The following is a 15,959-nucleotide window of genomic DNA, read 5'->3' as shown; positions in this document are numbered from 1 at the left end:
CTGACTGTTGCCGCAGGCGGAACGAAATGTCGGCAGCTTAAAGGTCGGTCGCCACCACAGCTCGGCTCGAGGCAGCGGCAGCGGCAGCGGCAAGCTTCTCCGCGGCTCCCTGGAAGCGGCCGGCGCTGGGCCACGGGGCGGGACCCACTGAAGCGGCCGGCGCCTCTCGTTAACTTAGCCACCAACCTACACGAAGGGAAGACGAACTCCGATCAAGACATGGCAATTTTTTTATTCTCACTACGGTGTACCCTTCCACACCTTTCATTATTCGTGTTTTCTTATTCGACCATAAACAGACACCATGACCACCGTCCTTGAATGTCCGCTGTCTCATTCAGAAAAGCGGTCACCCCAGAACACAAACTTATTGTTACTTTAATAACAGCTGTCAGTACTCGAAATTGCAATACCTAAACGCAGTCTACTGTAATGATAGTACATTACGTGTTACCTGATAGTCGTTTATTTATAAGTAAAAATGCCTGACAGTTGATCCTCAGTATTTGCTATGTTGAGATCATGTATTTCAACGACTCTGCGAGTGTCAGCTATTGAAACTACCAGTGAAGTAGTGTCACATCACTCAGCTCCATCACTAAACTGCCATTCACATTATCACTACCAGGAGAGAGACGACGTTAAAGCTAACACTACAGTCACACAAGTTTCCGTGCGTACCTACACCACAGGTGATGAACAGACTGAAAGAATGGACGATAAAAGACATCACTCAAATAGTTAAGCGAGACAAAAACTTAAAATGTGACGAGAGACTGTAATATGGTAGCCGGTATAGGAAGAGAGAATAGCAACAAAATGTAGGCTTTGGGGAAGGGAATAAAGGCGAAGCCACCTCATAGAATGTTGCACACACGATAACGTAATCGTCGCCAACGCTTCGCTCAAGAATCAGAATAATACATATTTGGAACAGAGTTTGCGAAACCACATTTTAAACTCTAAGCCATTTCCCGGTGCAGCAGACACATACAGAATAATTTGTTTACGAACTGCATTTTGCAACTAAAGTGGCAGTAAACGGTAGCAGATACACGACGTGGAACCTGAATAAGTTAAGCCCCAGAGTTTGTCGATAATCTAAAAGATACCATAAAGCAACGACTGACTGAAACAGAGGAAGCAATCCATTACAGGACGAACCGATATCTTTGATAGGAGAAGTGACGAATGCAGCAGAGGCTGTAAATCGGAAAAAAATCCAGTAGAAATCCTTGGAAACAACATGATATGTTTAATTTAATTGACAGGAGAAAATATAAAAACGCAGCGAATTAATTAGGCCACGCGGAATAGAGATGTCTAAAAACGACGTTGACAGGGAGTCCAAAATGGCAACAACGATTTTGCACTTGGAAAACTGAAGTGTCGACATTAAATAAGAAACAAACAAGAAAATCTTGCTCAAAGGAGAAGCAACTATCAAGTCCTCATTTGAAGGTGGAAGCGATATGTAGAGAGGAGAGAGGGAGGGGCTATACAAACTAACATGACCACAACGTCAGATTCCTGTGAAATGTCTGAACACGAGAGACAATACAGTTCCTACAACTCGGCTAAGTAGACAGACTGGAGAAAGGAAAACCTGTGTTCATAGCATTTCCGTATTCAGAGAAAGGTTTCGACAATATTAACTGAAAGGCGCTCTTTGAAGCTCTGGAGGTATCAATCATAAAACACAGTGACACATTATGTGCCGGGCGGTGTGACCGAGCGGTTGTAGGCGCTTCAATCTGGAACCGCGCGGCCGCTACGGTCGCAGGTTCGAATCCTGCCTCGGGCATGAATGTGTGTGATGTCCTTAGGTTATTTAAGTAGTTCCAACTTCTAGGGGACTGATGACCTCAGATGTTGAATCCCATAGTGCTCAGAGCCATTTGAACCATTTTTTGTTTATCAACACGTTGCCAACCTAACGAAGTATATACCGAAAAGAAAAGTGTGTTCATTCTGTTCCCTTTATATCTGTTTATGTGTGTGTCTAGTTAGTGAGGGTGAGTTTTTATTACTACTATCTGTTTCGATAGCTTAAATAAACTTGCATTCGATAATCTTACAATACAGGCTCATAAAAACCATACAATTTGTGTAAAAATTTGTAAGATCGCCGCTGAGCAGCGACCACCTGATATTTCAAAGAATATCTTACGCGCCACGGCGCAGAATACGAATTGTTCATAAATTGTATCGATAGAGATCTTTCGTGTTTCTTATTTTTTGTGTGTGCAGCTAAGATGAAATGTCGAAAATGCTAAAGGACTTTAAAGAAACAGCCAGCAAGATATAAAATTGAAATGTACGTAGCCTATTGTTAGCAATACTGAGTAAGCTAATTAAATTGATTATTGTGCTCTCAACTGCTGTAGTGCCTGCTTAGTACTTAAGGTATTTCTATGGTATCCATCTCCTATTAATGGCAACAGAAATAACTGTGTTTTTATAGTTTTCATACAGCTACCAGGGACCGACCGCATGTCGGCAAACGTCGTAGTTAAGGCAGAAGGCTCATTGCTATTTACCTTGTTTGTGATTTAAATCCAATTTCTTTTAACGTGTGGTGTTGTATAGGAAAGAATTTCCAGCTCTGTCTGGTCCCTTAGGTTTCTCTGTTCGTAGTTGCTATGTCTCGTATCCGGTCATGATTCAACATGATCACGACACAAATAAATTAAGTGGCAAAGCGAACTCTGTTCTTGATCTTGAGAACGCTACGCCTTCTGCAAACGATTTCAGGTGGCATATAAACTATCACTTACAGTACTTAAGTTTTTTGAAACGTCTTCGCTCTTACCGCCAAGAAGTGGTGCAAAACTCACAACAGATTTCTGAATCTTCACGAGACAATAATAATTTAATCAAAATATAAATACATTAAAAAAAAAACACCACACTTTGCACCCGAACAAGGACTCTACTGAAATCACGAAAATCAGGCCTCTTGTGTTTGCTGCTAATACAGACAGATGTATTTAACAATAGATTTATTTTTAATGTGCACGCTACGCGCTGAAAAAAATTGCGGAGGAAAATTTCAGAGAGGAAAGACGAGCCGACGGCGGAAAACGGAGAAATTTTACATCCAGTTGCCAACTTTCAAGACATCAAACGTAAGTTACGAAAAAATTTCCATATGCAGTTGAGACGCTTCAGTAGTACAGTTGTCTTTGCAGCCACATTACCATTCTTCCTTTTATTTCCATCTGCATATTTAAAAAATCAGCTTAAAATTCTTTTTTAGTCAAAATTTAGTAGGATTTGCAACGTAGAGTCTAAATCTCATTGTTGAGTCTTGATTTCAATGTGTAAATATGGCGCCGTGTTACATGTAAAATGCTAGCGCTGTGTGCTAATTCAGTTGTGTAGTGTGCCCGTCTTCCATCTTGTTTTCTCCGCTTCAGTTCACAGTCGTTTGTTAGGCGAGTGCAACTCCCATACTTGACAGACAGCACGTGACCTGACGTCACAAGCAAAGGACAGACGAACCGCGTTGCAGACCACGTGTAGCTGACGTAGTACTGTTGACAAACAGACACCGCGAGATGGAGGAGGGTAAACAGAAATGAATGCCGACAGCAGGTGGCAGTGACGATATGAACAGCACTCAATATTCGCTGCGCTCACGTGCTATTAGCATGTGAGTGGAGGCGGAGGCTAACGCCGGTGATGTGATTGACACAGACCAAACAATTCAAACGATTCCCGCGGGTACCAACCCAACTGTGGATACGAATGCAATGCTCCTTCAGATCCACAATTCGACGACAAATAATGATAGGGAAAAGGAACAACTGCGGTTAGAAAAGGAACTAAAAGCAAGAGAGAGAGCTGAAAGAGAGGAAGAAAACAAACAAGAACTAATGCGAGCTTTTACCTATTTAAATAAACAATTTGGTGTGGTAAATGAAAAATTTGAAGTGGTAAAAACTAAAATAACTACCGACTTGAAAACTGATCTGAATACCCAATTGGGCGAGGTCAAGTCGGAAATAAGTGGGGAAATCGAAGCAGTAAAAAATGGTTCAAATGGCTCTGAGCACTACGGAACTTAACATCTCGGGTCATCAGTCCCCTAGAACTTAGAACAAACCTAACTAAGCTAAGGACATCACACACATCCATGCCTGAGGCAGGAGGATTCGAACCTGCGACCGTAGACTGAAGCGCCTAGAACCGCTCGGCCACCAACGGCCGGCGAAGGAGTAAAAACTGAGATCCGTAAACAGGTTGAGGCTGAGATTTAGTAAATTTGGTGCAGCACTAGGAGCTGCCAAGCGTGAAATTAATGCCACGATAGAAGCATACCATAGCGAAACTGTAGCATTAAAGGGTAATTGTGATACGACGTCAAAGGAGGTCAGCGCCGTGAAACTGGTTGTCACTAATATGGGAGAGGAGATAGATGGTTTGACGAAACAAGTAGAATCACTTGACATAGAGGAGCGGGTAGAAATTACGGTGAAGGCTCACGCCGAAGCGTTATCCGACCACTGCACATAGTGGATAAAAAGCAAAGACCATCTGATAGAAAAGAAAGTAAAGACAGAACTGAAGGAAGTAGTAAGGGAAGTTACTTGTGATCTTTTGGCGGAGCCAAGAAAATCGGGAGACACCGTGTTATCTGAGCTAGGACAGATAAGGCGAACTTTGGCACAAGACCTTCCTCAGTGGAAGCAGCATGTCACTGAAGAGGTGCAGACACTAAAGAACAAAGTGGGAAGTCCCTCACATCTGATGGGTAGCGAATGGAGTCGCTCCCCATACCGAAATGACAATAGGCAAATTCATTACAGCACTCCACTTGATGACGTCATACCACAGTCCGACAGACGCAGTGCGTAACCACACAGAAGAGAACAGCCCACCAACACTCATAACCCAAATGCAGGAAGAAAGTGTATTCAAACACAAAACATTTCCAACCTTCCACCCGCAAAAACGTGACATACATCCGATCGTATTTTTGCGAAACTTCTCTGGAGTATTTCCGAACTGTTGGACAGACAAGCAAAGAATATAGTTTGTGACGGGTATATAACAGGAAATGCCGCCTTATGGGGAATTGAAATGACAGACAAGTGCAGGACCTATAATGAATTCGAGCGGATGTTTCTGAACAAATTTTGGAGTGGTGGTGTTCAGCAGCGCTTAAGAAAAGAAGTGTTCAATGCGGAAATGTTCAATTCGAAACACGGCAGTCTCAGAAGATATTTCGAAAAATATTTAGCAAAAATTAAATTCTGGGACTCGCGAATTACAAATAAAGACGCGATCATGATTTTGAAAACTAAATTGCCCAAATCTATAAGGGAGAAATTAGTTAACGTTTCCGAGGACGATACCGAAGTATTTCCTTCCATATTGGACTCATTGGATTCGATTCGCGACGACGCGGTAGCAAATGCTGGTGGCGCTCCGAGTGGAGTGGGCAGGCGGAACAGTGGAGGTTGCGCGGCCAACAATGGCAGTGAGGGAAGAGCGCCGCTCACTGCCGACCGTCCGGCGGCTGCAGAAACCAACAGGTGTCGACCGGAGGGTAATAATAAACAGTGGGTAGCACACAACGGCCACAGTACGGAATCCTGACACACAACTATCCACAAAATCAGTACGGAAACAAACAACCGCAGGAGGAAAATATTAGAGCGGACAAGTCTTTAACAGGACGCGAGAGTGGAAATCAAATAAATGGCATGGGGCAAGTGCAGGACAACATTTTGCTAGTAATGACAGTACAATACACTACATGGCCCAGAATACATTTCGACCTCCGACAAATATTATTTTTTCCGGTCTCTCAAGTGATTATGCAGGAAATCCGAAGCCGAAACGGCAAAAGACTGCACGAATCTATTATGCGTAAAGTGGATCGAACACGGGACAAGAACCTTGTCCACCGCCCTTCGTGCCACAGTCACAACACCAACACGAAACAGAGGAGACGTTAAGGGCGATATCCGATAGGGATAACCACCACAATCAGGAAAACTAGAAACAGCATTTTTAACATCAACAAGAAGCTGGTACCAAAAACAGGCAGGCGTTGATTTCACTGACAACGTATACAAACCCCTTGTAAGAAAGTATTTGACAAAAAGGTAAATAAGGTTACAGAGTACACAGAAGGTGAGAGAATCTTACTGAGGACTCACTTTAAACCATCGTAAGTGGCAGCGCGTTTACGAAGGCCCATACGTTGTTGTCAGGAAGCCGCACACAGGAAGTTACTTGCTAGCCGACCCCGTGACTGGAAGGATTAAAGGTCTGTTCCACCATAGTGACCTAAGAAAATTGCACAGTGGTAACACAAGAAAGAAATTTGCAGGTGTTTGTAGTACGAGGCAATTTCAAAGCACCATCAGAGAACAAGGTAAGTCGTTGACATCGAATGATAACTCAAGAAAAACGACAAGCCGGCAGTTAGTACGTCTGGAGGCCATCGTGCAGTGCTCAGTGTGTGTACCGATCTGTTAACTGAATACAGGTAAAGGAACATGGCAAAGAGAGAACTTAGTACTAGTTTTCAGTTAGTATGTAGGTATATGATGCATGCTCGTGTGGTAATCAGACCCCGGTATGTATAAATCAAGAGGAAGGACTGGTCAGTGCTGTTCTCTCAGGTTTTATAATAAAGGATTTATTTCTTGTTGAGAAACTAAAATCTCTCGGAGTACAAGTTGTACTCCTGTGTAAAATAAAGTGTCATAGCTTTTCGTGACTAGAATCAAAGAATAACAGAGGATATCGTAATGAGAGTGACACATTGCCTAAAGAAAGGAGAGTAAATTATAATATGCTAAAGAACATGAGTAAGATCCGATGCTTAGAAGAAGTAATGTATGTGGAAAACTTCATTAGGAACAAAGTTTTAAAGTCTATGGCAGATAAGTTATGCTGACGCAAATTCGAAGGTGTAGCAAGTAAAAGAAGGGGTAGAGATAACGCTAATTTATAAGTTCCATGGAAATATTATACTTAGGAAACGCCAGCCGCAAGACTAAATGTAGCGATTAATAACAGGAGTCCGCAGGCTACAGGGTCAAGTAACCAAGTAAACAATTGGTCAAACAAGCACATGCCTAGAGGCGTGTAAATGAGTCAGTTATATTTTCTAAGTGAATGACACGCAAAAAGCAATTGCAGTAGCATTACCGCTCGCATTTTAATGTTTCTTGTTTAGCATGATAATTTTTATAATGTCCAGATTATTTAAATGCTGATTTTTCTGTTCCTTTATAAAATCTTATCCAAAATACCGACCCCTGATAATCCTTCAAACATCATATTCCAAGGATCACGTCGTAGAGATTTACTTATACTGTCTGAGCAAAGCAACTCACATGAAAAGCGTGTAGCTTCGCGACGAGATGAGTTAAATTTTGCTTGTTGAAGCGACCTAGAGTCGAGCCATTGTTTGGCATGCAATTGAGTTTGTGGTCTTTGTAACGCGCGGTTAGTTAGTCATCGCCCGTATATTTTGAAGCGAATAGTATTCAGCATGCAAAAGGAGGCAGTCTCTATGTCTGGAGGCTGTCCTCAATTTAAATAACACAGTAAACACAATTAAATGGACATGTAAATGAAAAGAGTGATATAAAGAGGAGTGTTCTCAAAGAGGAAGACAATTAGTTTGTCTTTGAGACAATTAAAAATGTAATAAGAATTTGACAGTAAAGAATAAATGAAACTGGTAACTGAGTTTACAAGAGGAGACTGAAGAATAGTCTTAAGTGGAAGACGTAAATTTTAACTGGTAAGCAAGAGGGAGCCATAAGAAAATGATCGACAGCAGTTCTGTACCGGACGTGATCATTAGACTAAGAATATATGTATGTATATATAAGCAAACTATTTAAATATTATTAGTCAAGGTATCTTGTTATCCTTCTGTGATAGTGTTATTTTTGCAAAGAGAAAGTGAGATAAAGGACGAGGTTTAGTTCACGAACGCCTTTCAAGGTGAAAGTGAGAATTTGTGCGTCGAAAAGCGAGTCTGTGTGACGACTCTTTATACCACACCTTGTGTGTTTCAGTTTTATTTTTAACGTGTGCAACGGCCAGTGAATAAGTATCGTTCGCCATGCAGCCCTCGCAAGCCAGCAAAATAACTTCTGCTCGCTCACCTGTGAGTCCTTCACGGACAGCTGACGACTGGTACGACGAGATGACTTCGTCCAGGCTTCGTCGGCGAAGCAACAGCAGCGATCCTCAAACAACGTGCTTTAAACGCAGCACGTTATTGGCGGACAACACATCACACGACCAATCTACGATTGCGCTCGTTATTCTGGCCGGTGTTGATCTGTCAACATTGCCGCGCGGCGGCGTATGACGAAGTAATGGATATTTGAAACTTTACAGAGCTCGTACGGAAAGATATAGGTGTTCATTCTTTCCGCGCGGTATAAGACATTGGAATAATAGAGAATTGTGAAGGTGGTTCGATGAACCCTCTGCCAGGCACTTAAATGTGATTTGCAGAGTATCCATGTAGATGTAGATGTAGATGTAGATGTAGATGTGGATGTAATGGCCGGGTCTGCGTGGCTCGCTCCGGCAATAACTGAGACTTCATACTACTTTGAAGGACGTTGTTCTCTATGTACGTAGAAAACATCATATTTTAGAGACTGAAAGAGAACGATTTGTATTAAGCAAAGAATAAAATGGTCACGACTAGAATAGATTTCGGTCACGGTCAGAACGAGGTTGGTATTTGCCTTAACCGCTGTCATAAACAAGAGCAGAAGTCAATGCGAAATGAAAAAAAGAAAGAAATGATCCTTACCCATCCTGAACCCATTGTAATTAAACCGATAATTTTAAGTAATACAAATGCATAGAATTCTCTATTTATGTTCCAGATTCCATGAGTTGACGGAGAAAGGCAGATTCCATTCAGTGAAGTGGTAGGAAAGGGACTCCCATCGTAAGCGATTCTTGACAAACAATTCGACGGCACAGTGTGATCCACGAACCAATGTACAATGTGTGTAAAATAAGAAAGAATATTACGGTGAAATAAACACGAGCCTACCGACCTTGTAGAGACATTGAAAATTTGGAAAACGTGTGAAAGAATAATGAAAATGTCATGTCAATTTCATAGTTTGTAAGCATTTTAGGATTATATAGGTACTTCTACGTGTATGTATTTTTTTCTCTGCGACAGTACCTGCCATGTCCACTTAATGTATATAGCTCTTTACTGTGAATAGTAATACTTTCCATGTTGACGTAGGCGTTAAGAAACCCTGTGACCAAAACTCAGATACAGATGAACTGCACAGAGACATTTTTCACTAATGATCTTAACAATGAATATTTTCTCTGTTATGGTAACTTGAGGAAACGTAAAGTGTGTACCACTATATGACTACTCAATTTCAGCAATGGACATGTATTTAATGCCACTAATATTACGGGCGACATGGGGACGGAAGCAATACCTCCTGTATTCCTCTCCTCCTCATGGGAGGCGGTGTAATATTGGTATCTGTTTCGACAGCTTAAATAAACTTACATTCGAGAATGTAACCATGCAGGCTCTTAAAAGCCATACAATTTGTGTAAAATTTTCTTAGATCGCCGCTGAGCAGCGACCACATGATATTTCAAAGAATATCTTACGCGCCACGGCGCAGAATACGAATTGTTCATAAATTTTATCGATAGAGATCTTTCGTGTTTCTTATTTTTGGACAGCTGAAGAATTGTAATCCTCTCCTGTTACCACAGTCCTGACAAATTTTTTAAAGACGGCGGACGCGTATATGGCATGGTCCGCAATCACTAATTAGTTATTATAAAATATTACTATTGTGAGAGTTTATGTGTGCAGCTAAGATGAAATGTCGAAAATGCTAAAGGACTTTAGTTAAAGAAACAGCCAGCAAGATATAAAATTGAAATGTACGGAGCCCATTGTTAGCAGTACTGACTACGTTAATTAGATTGCTTATTGTGCTCTCAAATGCTGTAGTGCCTGCTTAGTACTTAAAGTATTTCTATGCTATCCATCTCCTATTAATGGCAACAGAAATAACGGTGTTTCTATAGTTTTCATACAGCTACCAGGGACCGACCGCATGTCGGCAAACGTCGCAGTTAAGGCAGAAGGCTCATTGCTATTTACCTTGTTTGTGATTTAAATCCAATTTCTTTTAACGTGTGGTGTAGTATAGCAAAGAATTTCCAGCTCTGTCTGGTCCCTTAGGTTTCTCTGTTCGTAGTTGCTCTCTCTCGTATCCGCTTGTGGTCGAACATGATCACGACACAAGTAAATTAAGTGGCAATGCGAACTCTGTTGTTAATCTTGAGAACGCTACGCCTTCTGCAAACGATTTCAGATGACATATAAACTATCATATACAGTACTTGAGTTTTTGAAAAGTCTTTGCTCTTCCCGCCAAAAAGTGGTGCAAAGCTCACAACAGATTTCTAAACCTTCGGAAGAGAATAATAATTTAATCAAAATATAAATATAAAATAACACCACAAGTTGTAGAAAGCTGTATGTGAATGTAATATCTGCCAGAGTGTAGAAGAGAGTTTTCGTTTTCAGCTGTTTCGAGTTGTAGTTTCAATATTTTGTGGAGGGTTTCATGTAAGAATAAGGACAGAGGGGTTGGGTGCTAATATTCTGCTAATAATCATCCTTTGAAATGTTTTTTCTACTATTTTATCTGTTAATGTAAGCAGGGAGTTTACATGAACTCCTCCACAAAATATTTAAAGCAAAACTGAAATCAGCTGAACACCAAATGTTTCAACCAATCTCTGACAACGATTGTATTCACTTTCAACTTTGTATAACTCTCATACAGAACAGAAATAAACAAACATTAGTTTCCAGCATGTAATTCGTTAGGTTGGAAACATGTAGTAAACAAACCAAACAGGAAGAGACATGAAGTGAACACACTACAGTTACGATTTTAAATGACAGTTTTCGGTGAAATGTCTACAGCTAGTGACAGACGAAAAACGAGCGAACGTCAAAGCGAGGCGTCCAGGTGAGAGCAAACGCAAATGTCTGCCAACAACTTGATTAACTGTAAGTAATCACTTATTCACGTAAAAAAAGGTGTGAAATGTTTTATAATCTGCAAGTATCACATATAAAACCGAAATAGAATCATTCTAAATTCCACCGAAGATGCCTTGAAGTAAATTACGAAACGCGTCTGGAACAAATAAAGTATACTCCAGCAAGAAAAAAAGCGTTTGTTACTTGCCAAAGGAAATAATAATCAATAGCTGTAGACACTTAGCGAATTACATCTTATGACATACCATCAAATTAGTTTCGGCTTAACTTCTGTAGGTCCATATAGCATATTGTAAATATTAACATGTCCCATTTCATTATAATTTTCATTTCACATGCTATTCCGCGAATGTTTGTCTATCGAAGCCGCAGTGTGCAAACGATATATGTCGAATGTGCGAATCTAAATCGATCACGCGACTGTGGTGGCGGGCGTTATGATAAATTGTTTGTGAGATGTTGGGAAAACCCAAACGATTTATGACGGTAGTGAGTGGGATGTCCGGCATTGTAGACGTTTCTTCGGGCGATTGCCTCACGCGGAAGAATTTAATTCCATGCTTATACAATATAGAAAATTGTTTGAATTTTTGTCGGAAATGTGACACTCTACCCGTATTTTGGCGTGACATGGCAACTCTACCCAGGTGAGGCAAAAAGGGAATGCTTCCCGAAGCATACACATCAAATGGACTTTCTCATGACGAAAACGTCGACGACGAGTGAGGTCAGTCGTTTCCTTTGTAATTACAACTATTGTAGTAACGCTCTTTTGTCGTTGCTGTAGTGACCACTAGAAACATCCTCATAACGCCCGCCAGCAGTCGCGTGATCGATTTAGAATCGCACGTTCGGTACCTGTCGTTTGAACCCATCGGCTTCGATAGGCAAACATTCATGGAAATTACCAGCATTTCATAGCTGCCCCCTCGCCCGCGACAGCGCTTCGTCGAAAGTTCGTATTCGTACAGCCGGGGGTCCTGTAGCTGACGTCACGCTCAGCGCGTTCTGTGATTGGCGGCGCGGACCTGCAGCGCGGCAGTTGTTCCACGTGGGCAAACCGCGACGTGCAGCCGGCGTTTCCATGGCAACCGATTCCCTGCCTCTCGGCGGCCCTAGTGGGAAGCGGGCTTAACTCTCCCGCGAGTAATGGCGGCTTTCTGACGTAAATGAATACGGATTTTTTTTTAAATCTGCTCACAGCAGAACGACGGGTCGCCTGCTAATTACGGGATGCGTATCCATTCCCACATGTGAATCACACTGCTAGCCGCTGGCCAGTTGTACCATTTTAATGCATCCGAACACTACTATTTGGCACTCCACTCATTCGTGAGTGGGCTTCTGTCACAGCCGGCTCCAGCTCATGCTACCCTAAACTTCTACATCTACATTGTTACTCCGCAAGCCACCCAACGGTGTGTGGCGGAGGGCACTTTACGTGCCACTGTCATTACCTCCCTTTCCTGTTCCAGTCGCGTATGGTTCGCGGGAAGAACGACTGTCTGAAAGCCTCCGTGCGCGCTCTAATCTCTCCAATTTTACATTCGTGATCTCCTCGGGAGGTATAAGTAGGGGGAAGCAATATATTCGATACCTCATCCAGAAACGCACCCTCTCGAAACCTGGCGAGCAAGCTACACCGCGATGCAGAGCGCCTCTCTTGCAGAGTCTGCCACTTGAGTTTATTAAACATCTCCGTAACGCTATCACGGTTACCAAATAACCCTGTGACGAAACGCGCCGCTCTTCTTTGGATCTTCTCTATCTCCTCCGTCAGACCGATCTGGTACAGATCCCACACTGATGAGCAATACTCAAGTATAGGTCGAACGAGTGTTTTGTAAGCCACCTCCTTTGCTGATGGACTACATTTTCTAAGCACTCTCCCAATGAATCTCAACCTGGTACCCGCCTTACCAACAATTAATTTTATATGATCGTTCCACTTCAAATCGTTCCGCACGCATACTCCCAGATATTTTACAGAAGTAACTGCTACCAGTGTTTGTTCCGCTATCATATAATCATACAATAAAGGATCCTTCTTTCTATGTATTCGCAATACATTACATTTGTCTATGTTAAGGGTCAGTTGCCACTCCCTGCACCAAGTGCCTATCCGCTGCAGATCTTCCTGCATTTCGCTACAATTTTCTAATGCTGCAACTTCTCTGTATACTACAGCATCATCCGCGAAAAGCCGCATGGAACTTCCGACACTATCTACTAGGTCATTTATATATATTGTGAAAAGCAATGGTCCCATAACACTCCCCTGTGGCACGCCAGAGGTTACTTTAACGTCTGTAGACGTCTCCCCATTGAGAACAACATGCTGTGTTTTGTTTGCTAAAAACTCTTCAATCCAGCCACACAGCCGGTCTGATATTCCGTAGGCTCTTACTTTGTTTATCAGGCGACAGTGCGGAACTGTATCGAACGCCTTCCGGAAGTCAAGAAAAATAGCATCTACCTGGGAGCCTGTATCTAATATTTTCTGGGTCTCATGAACAAATAAAGCGAGATGGGTCTCACACGATCGCTGTTTCCGGAATCCATGTTGATTCCTACATAGTAGATTCTGGGTTTCCAAAAACGACATGATACTCGAGCAAAAAGCATGTTCTAAAATTCTACAAGAGATCGACGTAAGAGATATGGGTCTATAGTTTTGCGCATCTGCTCGACGACCCTTCTTGAAGACTGGGACTATCTGTGCTCTTTTCCAATCATTTGGAACCCTCCGTTCCTCTAGAGACTTGCGGTACACGGCTGTTAGAAGGGGGGCAAGTTCTTTCTGAGGAGGAGGAGATTGTGTGAGAAAATCTTTCAGAAAACGCGTATAGAAACTGTCAAAAAATACCGTCAAAACATTTTTATACGCGCCAGTTAACGCGTGTGAGACTATTATGCCCACCTGGATGACACGCGTTGCGTGGCGAGAGGTGTAACTATTTATGCTCCACGGTTACGAAGATTCGTAACGGCTAGAGAGATTCATCTTGAGTGAAGGCGAAATCTTAACCATATACACATTATTAGCGTATGTTTTGTCAGCAGGCATCGGTTGTGAAGATGTAATAAAAAAAGTTGGCAGTATCATCTGTTTTGTACCGATGCAGGATTGAAACGCAGTGTGGGTATCTGTTTCATTTCGTGGCAATGTCTCTGTTTCGACAGATTGGATTTGTAACTGGCAACAGGCAAAAAAGGATGTATCGAGGACCTTCATACACTGCACATGTGAGAACAAAGACCACATTCAAGTCAAACAGTAGTTCACTGGTAAGGCGATAGAAAATTAAAACAAAAAATTGGTGACGTCCATATTGTGTTGTCGTGTTCCTGGGCAGAGCCGGTCGCGGGAGCGGAGGCCACCAAAGATTTAGTTTACGGTGGACGACTGCGTTATACGCTGCCCTGTTGGCTTATGTACAGTTTTGGACACACACCATGTTTCATACCTTCGACCAGTCTCGGAATTCTGCCGCAGTGTCCTTCACATTACTGCCATAAGTTAAAACACCCTTATAACGATGCTGTATGGCAAGCTTCGCACAACCAGCGCTGTTATAAACTGTTACTTTTCTACGAACGTTACACACACACCTCACTGACTCCCAGCCCGGCCATCCGCCTACATTCCGCCACGTCACTGGAAAGCCAGCACGCGATATACAAAATTGCGAAACCAACATCACATTCGCATAGTAACACTGTGCTGGTAGTGAGCACATTTAGACATTAATCGCAAATGCAAGTCGCAGTATTGCAGGAGCTGAGTCCATCTTTCCGTTATTCTCCGTCTGCTGCAGACCATAGAGCTCTGTCGCTGCATCAGCGGTCGATTGTTGCTGCTGGCGCCACGGAATGGTGGCAGTAAAACAGAGACTTTCGCCGGAGTAACTGGGATTGTGTTAAATGAATAAAAAAATAAAGAAGTAACAAACACGGCAGCTAGCAGTGAAACTGCACGTTTCTGGTACTTTAATGCGATTTTAAACGATAAATTACCTAGTGGGACTGAATTAACAACTATACACAAACCCGGAATTTAACTTAGCGACGTCCACATACCAGCTCACTAAAGTTATCGTCCACGCCAAATTTAATTTTACACACAACTAACTTGGACTATTCATTATGAACTACACTTAACTACGGCTATAATTCCCGTCGAAGCCGACTATTACTATTACTACTCTAGTATCGTGCTTAGGTAAAGAGAGGGCAAAATGCTCTCACGAGATTGCGGTCTGCGTCCAGCATGTAACCATCCAGGACACGCTGTCTCCAGCCAGAGCATTTCCTGTTCCCACACAGGAATGATTTTGTAATTATCTCTACGTGGAATTTGTATGTAACCTTATAAAGGGAATACTTGGTACAAGGGCGAGCCAAATTACGTACCGCATAGTGTGAATAGATGTTGCAGTTTTGGCGCCAATAGATTTAAGTGTCAGCAAGTCTTTTCTGAAAGTATTTGTATGGAGTGTAGCCATGTATGGAAGTGAGACATGGACGATAAATAGTGTGGACAAGAAGAGAACAGAAACTTTCGAAATGTGGTGCTTCAGGAGAATGCTGAAGATTAGATGGGTAGATCATATAACTAATAAGGAGGTACTGAATAGAAGTGGGGAGAAGAGGAATTTGTGGCACAACTTGACTAGAAGAAGGGAGCGTTTGGTAGGACATGTTCTGAGGCATAAAGGGATCGCCAATTTAGTACTGGAGGGCAGCGTGGAGAGTAAAAATCGTAGAGGGAGACCAAGAGGTGAATACACCTAGCAGATTCAGAAGGATGTAGGCTGCAGTAGGTACTGGGAGATGAAGAAGCTTGCACAGGGTAGAGTAGCATGGAGAGCTGCATCAAACCAGTCTCAGG

This window comes from Schistocerca piceifrons, chromosome 11, assembly GCF_021461385.2.
Source record: "Schistocerca piceifrons isolate TAMUIC-IGC-003096 chromosome 11, iqSchPice1.1, whole genome shotgun sequence".
NCBI classification, from domain to species: domain Eukaryota; kingdom Metazoa; phylum Arthropoda; class Insecta; order Orthoptera; family Acrididae; genus Schistocerca; species Schistocerca piceifrons.
This window is presented reverse-complemented; position numbering follows the sequence as displayed.